This window comes from Cervus elaphus, chromosome 16, assembly GCF_910594005.1.
Source record: "Cervus elaphus chromosome 16, mCerEla1.1, whole genome shotgun sequence".
Lineage (NCBI taxonomy): Eukaryota > Metazoa > Chordata > Mammalia > Artiodactyla > Cervidae > Cervus > Cervus elaphus.
In genome coordinates, this window is record NC_057830.1 from 40,925,722 (window position 1) to 40,934,382 (window position 8,661).

Sequence of the window (8,661 nt, forward strand, 5' to 3'; positions counted from 1 at the left end):
GGGCTGCTCTCCAGTTAGGGGGGCGTAGGCTTCTCACTGCGGTGGCTCCTCTTGTTGCAGAGCACGGGTTCTGGTGCCCACAGACCTCAGTACTGTGGCTCCCACGCTCCAGAGCACCGACCCAGAGGCTGTGATGCATGGACTCAGCTGGCCTGCCATCTGGGGTCTTCCCAGACCAGGGGTGGAACTCGTGTCCCCTGCTTTGGCAGGGGGGCGATTCTTTACCACTGAGCTGCCAGGAAAGCCCTCAGGCTATTTTAGATTCTAGTTTTCCACGCTCCTATCTGGTGAGAGAGGCCTGGGAGCTGGCAGTCCTCAGCCACAGTCCTGGCTCTGCCATCAAAAGCGCCGGGGCCTCTGGCAAGCGCCTGCTCTTCCCTCAGTCGTGTCTGACCCTTTGCGACCCCACGGACCATAGCCCGCCAGGCTCCTGTCCATGGGATTTCCCAGCAAGACTACTGGAGTGTGGTGCCATTTCCTTCTCCAAGGTCATATCTCTTGAAAGTGAAGTGGAAGTCCGTCATTCGTGTCCGACTCTTGCGACCTCATGGGCTATACAATCCATGGAATTCTCCAGGCCAGAATACTGGAGTGGGTAGCCTTTCCCTTCTTCAGGGGATCTTCCCAGTCCAGGGAATGAACCCAGGTCCCCCGCATTGCAATCAGATTCTTTACCAGCTGAGCCACCATGAAGCCACCAGAGATGCCCATGAATACTGGAGTGGGTAGCCTGTCCCTTCTGCAGCCAATCAGGATTCCCGACCCAGAAATCACACCGGGTCTCCTGCATGGCAGGAGGATTCTTTACCAGCTGAGCTATCAGAGAAGCCCAGTATGTCTTAAGGCCAGCTATTCATTGATATCTCTGAAGGCCAGCTATTCTTTGTAGGATTTCCCTAATTAGTCTTCACAGGAGTAAGGTAGCAACCTGCTAAGGTCGCAATTGATGCCCTTTTTCTAGAAAAGAAAAGTGGGGCTCAAAGCAGTGGGTAACACAGCTACAGCAAGGAAGTGTGTACCCAGACAAAACCCCCAGATTCTGCTGTGAGAACTCAGGGAAGCCATGTGGTGTGGCTTGTTCATGTGACAAGGGCTAAGGCTCCCAGCCCACCCTGGATGCTGTGGGGACCCGATTTGGTAACTGCCCTCTGGCAGCTCCGAGACTCACAGAAGCAGTTTGCACTGAAGAGAGGAAGAACACGTCCCTTCATCCTCCCCACCACACCCTCTGGGTACTCCCACACCCTGCCCCCTTTCTCTTGCTTTGTGAGGGAATAAGTGTCACGCTCAGGTGACCACATTGGCTGTCCACTGTTCACGAGGTACCAACTGGAGCTGCTACAGGAGAGGCCAAGAGCCTTTGCCCCTGAGTACCTCTGTTTCCTTTGCACTGTGGGGGCCCTGCTCCACACTTGCACACCAGAGGCCTTTTCTGAGACATGCAGGGAACCTCCCTCAGTTTGCAACAGGTTGCATCCATCGCTGTCCATTCAATGCCTCCCTTGAAATTCAGCTCATGAGCTCCGTTGTCTGCTTCGCGGCCCACCTGGCTGCCACAGGAGGGACAGAGCTGACAATGAATCCAAAGCTCAGCTCTGACAGCTGGGAATCTGTGTATAAAGGACCTGATTATTCACGCTGTAGAGGCTATAGTAGGCTCCAGGGATCCGTAACCAGGGCTTGGGCCAAAGTGACTCCACAGCTGTTTTAATGCCTGGGGAGGGTTCTGGCTATAGTGGGGGTGGGGTGAGTGTCCTGAGGTTTTGAAGGCCCACTGTGTGTAGGTTCACGGCGCACAGAGAAGAGAAGGCGGAGTCCTGCCCTGGAGGTGGTCACAGCTCATGGACGAGCCAGCTAGGCAGGCAGGGCACGATAGCACCTGATCTGACTTCATGAGTGAATGGTGTGGGGGCAGAGGAAGAGAACCAGGTCTGCTCCCTTATGTGGTGCCCGGGGAAGGTTGTCATCAGACTAAACACTAACTATGGTGATGACCATCACTGCTGTGTGCAAAGGGTTTACATTGGCGTGTGTCTTCATCTGAGCGCTCAGGCTGTCTCTAGACAAGACTGGCCATGGGCATTGCCTCTCCTTCCAACTTGAGATGTTTCATCCCTTCCTTACTGAATATTCATTTCCAAGAGGGTTTTTGGGCCACAAGGATATTGGGATTTTCTCTAGCTTTGTCTCAGGAGGAACGCGTTTCCAGTTGTTGGTGTGGTTTGTTTTTCCCGCTGTCTTTCTTGGTTTATTTTGTGAATTTGTTTCTGCCAGAGGAATAGCTCAGAATCTGCCTTCTGGCTGAGATGTGACACTGACAACAGCAAAGCCTACCTGGATATCATGACCACATTTGCCGAAAGGGCTTTGTTTTGCAGAAGACCTCTTGAAAGTACCTACACGGTCCTTTCAGAAATGAAATAAAAAACAAGAATTCTTAAGTTTAGTCTTACAATATGTGGGGAGTCAGGAAAATCCCCTGGAGAAGGGAAACACTACCCACTCCAATATTCTGGCCTAGAGAATTCCATGGAGTATATAGTCCATGGGGTCGCAAAGAATCAGACAGAATCGGAGGACTGAACTACAACAGCAGTGAAGCTTCAGCATTTGTCAAACAGAGACACCAACACTATTTGCATGACTCTGTGCGTGTTCAGGTGCTCATTCGTGTCCGACTCTTTGCAGCCCTGTGGACTGTAGCCCCCAAGATCCTCTATCCGTGGAATTTTTCAGGCAAGAATACTGAAATGGGTTGCCATTTCCTCCGCCAGGGGATCTTCCCGACCCAGGTTTGAACCCAGGTCCCCTCCAGGTCCTACATTGCCTGGCAGGTTCTTTTCTGCTGAGCCACCTGGGAAACAAGTCATTACATCCCTGGCTTATGCTAAAGTGCTTCACTTAGCATCTGGTACTTGGGAAATTCTCACTGGTGATGTGAATATTCAGTCATCTATCATTATTGCTCATAAAATAATGGAATGGCCGTGCTCACAAAGGAGAAAGAAGAGCCTTTCCAAGTCCAATCAAATCCTTCGCCACACATATCTTTTTTAAAACTTCTGACTTTGAAATAAACATGAAGCATAAAGACATTGGTTATGGCCACCAGAAAAGATCGAGTCGTCCTAATAAGTGACGAGGCTTCTCCCGGTTCCAACATGCATGCATTGTTTCCCCGGCACGACCCAGCACTTCTCTGACAGCAGCTGGGGGTCCTGCAACTTAACTCAATGTGGACACTGCCTATCTGGGGGTAGTGCCAGACCCCACAGGTTAAAGGCCCAGCCCTACAAGACCCTCCCACCACTCCAGCCATCATTTGCAAGCCCAGATTGTCACCTGCACCTAGACCCACCGGCTACCCATTCAGAGGTTCTGACGTCTTTGGGTTCTATTCATTTGTCGAGTGGTCAGGGAACTCAGAGAAACATGTTGCCTACTAGGTCACAGCTTTAATGTTAAAGGTAATAAACTCAGGAACAGCAGATGGAAGGGGATGCGCAGGACAGGCTCTGTGGAGGGGAGGCACGGAACTTCAAGCTCTCCAAGCCCCGCTTTCCCCAAATCTGCATGTGTTCATCAACCCAGAAGCTGTCCAAACCCTGTTTGGGGGATTTTATGGAGGAGTCATCACACAGGCACAATTGATTAAATCACTGGCTGGTGGTGATCGCTTCAAGCAGAAGCCCTTCTGGCTTTCCCAGACATGGTGGGGGGAGGTGGTGTGGGGGAGGAACTGGAAGTTCCAATCCTCTAACCATGTGCTTCGTTACCCTGGCAAGCAATGCCCGCCTTTCGAAAGGAGGCACTCTCGGAACAGTCACCTCATTCACCTACCAAGAGACACCTTGACTGCTCTCCCCACTTAGGAAATTCCCAGAGTGAGGAGCTCTGTGCCAGGAGTGGGGGACAAAGACCAAAAATACATTTCTTATTATTAGTACAGATCACAACATCACAGTGACCCCAAATTTCAGTGATAATTTGGTTCTATAGCCTTAAAATTTTCTCAGCAGTTGATTGGACCTTTTTTAAACAAAAATTGGGGGGGCCACACCTCGAGGCTTGCAGGGATCTTAGTTCCCCAACCAGGGACTGAACCCACACTCCCTACATAGGAAGGCAGAGTGTTAACTGCTGGGCCACCAGGGAAGTCCCTGATTGGGCCTTTTTTAGATAAAACTGTTACCGTGGCATCAACTAAATGGTTCAAGATTTCAAAAAGCGGGCGCTGAGCATGGGCCACCTTCCTGTGGTGTCTTCAGATCATAACTGACTTTTCCATGGCCGCTGCAGCCCCAAGCTTTCCCCTGAGATGAGTCAGGCCCCAGGAAGCCTGTTGCCTTCCCCTGCTCTATTCAGGGGCTGCCGGGCACAGGCAGCGTGCGGGGTGTGAGCAGGTCCAGCCAGCACCATTAGCGGACAGATGCCCGGGATGACTCATTCCTGGGGTGCTCTGATTACAAGAAATGAGAGGGTTTGGAGAACAAGATAGTCTAGGAGAGAGCCCAGCCACATCACCTTGCCCATTTTGAAACAAATTTGGGGCTTATGCGTCTTCCCCAGGGAGAAAGAAATCCATGGACTCCAATTGGATACTCGAGCAATGACCCCCAAAAGATGAAGAGTCTTAAAGTGGGATTTCTCAGCTTTGGGATTGCTGGCATTTGATATCTTGCAGCATTCCTAAATACAACCAAAAATGTCCTCAGATTTCACCAGTGTTCCTTGGACCCCAACGTGAGGGACAGCTGGACAGGCTTGACCAGGAGCAGGGATGAATGAAATGAAAGTTGCTCGGTCATGTCCAACTCTGCAACCCCATAGACTATACTTATAGAGTCGATGGAATTCTCCAGGCCAGAATACTGGAGTGGGTTGCCTTTCCCTTCACCAGGGGATCTTGCCAACACAAGGATCAGACCCAGGTCTCCGGCATTGCAGGCAGATTCTTTACCGGCTAAATCGCAAGAGAGGCCCCAGGGAAGCCCAGGAGCAGGGATGGGGGGATGCAAAAGGACAGTGAAGCAAGAGGAATGGGGGCAGGTGAAGTCCGTCCTCCTGAGATGTCTGCTGGCCTGGTCGTCTGCAGTTGTGACCAGGCAGGGTGTGGAGGTCACAGGGGCGCAGAGGTGTGTGACCCCCTTTGCTCCCCCTGGGCCAGCGAGTGTGTGAGGCTGAGCCACTCCGGGGCAACATGGGCTGTGAGCCCCACACAGGTGAGGCCCCTGTGTGCAGCACGAGCCTTTCTCCTGAGTCAGGAGGTTTGTTGTTGAGAAGACATCCCGTGATGACCGGGGGAAGACCAGCCTGGCTGAGGTCGTGATCAATTGGTGGATTTTAGGGACACGGAACATTGAGTGCCCCAGGTGGGGCTTCTGATACCGACATCCACAAACTGGGTTGACGGGGAGGCTTAAAACAATACGAATCGACTCTCTCCCAGTTCTGGGGGCCAGAAGTCTAAAGCCGAGGGTCAACAGGACCAGGACCCCGACCCGGGCTCTGGGGGAGCGTCACTCCCGGCTCTTCCAGTTTCGGGGGCTCCAGGCATTCCTGGCTTTGTGGCCACAGCCCCCCAGCATCCACTTCCCCCTCACACGGCCTCCTCTCTGTGTTTCTTCAGCCTCTTATAAAGACACCCGTCACTCTGCATAAGGCCCACCTAATCCTCTGTAACCTTATCTAACTTGATTTCATCTGCAAAGACCCCATTTCCGAATAAAGCCCTCCTCGCAGATATGAGGAATTGAGGTGTGGGTGTCTCTTTTGGAGGGCACCATTCATCCCGCAACAAAGCTGAGACATTACACATGAGCGGTTATCCCAGGAGTGGGGGAAGTTCATGCAGGAACCCTCGAGTACAGCCTTGGGTAGGGGAGGCATGGCTCGTGGTTGGAGGGCTGAGCAGGGCAGGTGCTCTGGCGGGGACCAAGCCTTGACCTGGCTGCCTCGGTAGAGGGTTCCGGGTTGTGCATGGAAGCCCCTGAGGTCATCAGGATGCAGGTTCTGAGTTAGCAGGTCTAGGAGTGCCCCACACTGGGCTTCTCACCTGCTCCCAGGGTGTATAAACTGCTGACCCTGGTCCATGCTTGGAGGTGCAAGGAGCGTGCAGGCCTGTTTCCCAGGAGCCGTCAGAAGCTTCCCCAAGGAAGCCCCCCCGCCCCTGCAGTGTCCACACAAGTCCCCGATCCCCTGTCTGGTGCCCCAGAGGTAGCCCAGACAGAGACCCGCACACACACTGGGTGCCCCGGGCCAGGCACCCAGCAGAGCGGGGACTGGTGGGTCTGGAAGAATCGTGCTCATAACTTCGCATACAGAACGGATGGAGGCTGAGCCTGTCCGACTGGCTGTGACCAGAGGTGACCCACTTGCCCCCACCCTCTGCCAGGCACCGTGGGCCCAGAGGAACTCAGCTTAAAAACTGCTTCCCCAGCCACCCACAAGAGGCGCCCTCGTTATCGAATTATGATCTGACAGCTTGATCCAGAAGACGGCCCCCTAAGTCAGTTTCACACATGAGGGTCCAGGAGGGGTGTCATGTCAGAGACCCCTGGGACAGCAGAGAGGATGGAAATGGTGGGAGAAGGGTCCTGGAGGCAGGCGGCCCAGGCCTTCCTTCTGCAGGAGCGCCTCTTCCGCCCATCCCCCACTGCCCTGTCCCTCCGATGGCCAGGGTTCCCAGGAAACGGACAAGAGCAGCTTGTGGGCCAACATGTTTCCTTGTACCTGAAATCCATCAGCATTTTTCAAGTCCAACCTCAAAGCCAGGGCATTATTTATGTCCATTGGTCATTGCCGAGAAGGCCACACAGGAAAATCCCAGCTGCGTACCAGAGGTGACAGAGGCCCGCACTGCCCTGATGTTGAGCTTGACTCCGGTTTTGGCAGAATTGTTAAGGCTGCAGACACGTGAACCGTACAAGGTCAGTTTGCTTTCATGTGGCCGTTCGGGGCTCGCCACCATACCTCAAGGCTGGCGGGCTGCAGTTTCTCCCCGTTCCTCCCCGGAGATGGTGTGAGCCACAGCGGCATCTCTTTCCTGGTTTTGTGGATGTTGGTTTTAGAAAAGCAAGCGAGGAGCTGCCTGTTGGAGGATGGGAGCTGCCTCAACACCAGACTCTAGGACCGCCGGGTAGGCGGTGAGGGTACCTGAGCTCCCAGGCCGGCTCAGACCCCGCCCAGCCACTCTGAGGCCACGGGTGTGGGTCCAGACCCAGCCCGGCCACTTCCTGGGGGCTGAGCAGCCTCAGGCAAGTGGTTTCCCCACTCGGGACCTCAGTTTTTCTGTCTGAGGAATGGAGGTGATGGCACATCCTCCCTGCTGGGGGTGGGCAGGGCTGCCGTGGACACGGGGTGGGGGGAAGGGCATGTTTCTTGCCGTTTCCAGTTGAGGCCTTGTGGGCATGAGCTGGTGTCTGAGTGTGTTCCCAGACTTGGCTCAGTGTGGTGATGAGCATGGAGTTGGGGGGCGGTGGTCCCTCCTCATAGCCTGGACATCGGGGTGGGGGTTCTCGACTTTGAGGCACCTGAAGTCTAATTTCAGCAGCTCCATATGTAAGGACAGTGCAGCACCAGATGTTCTCAGGGACTTGTCGTCCCGGACGCAGACCCCCATCCCCACCCCACCCTGTGTGGGCATCCTGACCCGGATTGTGGTACAGGGGTCAGATCCCTTTACCGAGGGAAGGAACTGAGGCTCTGAGAGGCGGGGCAAGGAGATCCAGGGCCTTGGGCCCCACAGGGGCAGAGCCAGCACTTGAACCTGGGTGCTGGGTCCTCACGTGAGACTCTGCCCTGAACCGTGAAAACTGGACTGTAGAGAGGGCTGAGTGCCAAAGAATTGATGCTTTTGAACTGTGGTGTTGGAGAAGACTCTTGAGAGTCTCTTGGACTGCAAGGACATCAAACCAGTCAATCCTAAAGGAAATCAACCCTGAATATTCACTGGAAGGACTGATGCCTGAAGCTGAAGCTCCAATACTTTGACCAACTGATGTGAAGAGCTGACTCATTGGAAAAGACCCTGATGCTGGGAAAGATTGAGGGCAGGAGGAAAAGGGGGCATCAGAGGATGAGATGGTTGGATGGCATCACTGACTCCATGGACATGAATTTGAGTAAGCTCTGGGAGATGGTGAAGGACAGGGAAGCCTGGTGTGTTGCATCGATGGAGTCTCAAAGAGTCGGACGTGACTTAGTGACTGAACAACAACAAAATGTGGTCTTCAGCCCCCATCTCACTCCTACCCCCAGGCTCAGTGCCTCTGCCATGAGCCTCTTCTACAGTGAGGTGTCAGGGGCCGTTGTCTAGTCCCAAAGCTATTCATATTTATATTCATAATTGCACCATTACACATTCACTTCTTTGGCCCTAAAGTTTTTATGTCTCTTGAGTCTTAAGCACTAAGGCTTTTATACACCCCACCTGGCTTCCTTTGGGCCTCTCTTGGTTTTATGGAAGTGTACTTGTTATAAAGTGAATTCTGGACATGTTTTAAGACTGTTGTCTTTAAAGTTCGTCAAGGACAGCTCCGCCCGGGTCCCAGGTAGTCGGGCTGAAATCTGTGCCCTTCAGGTTGCGGTTCTGATGTCCTCCCATGTCTCTAGGCCGGCTGTGTGCCAGAGTCAGCTCTTTCTGGCTCCTCGGGAACTCTG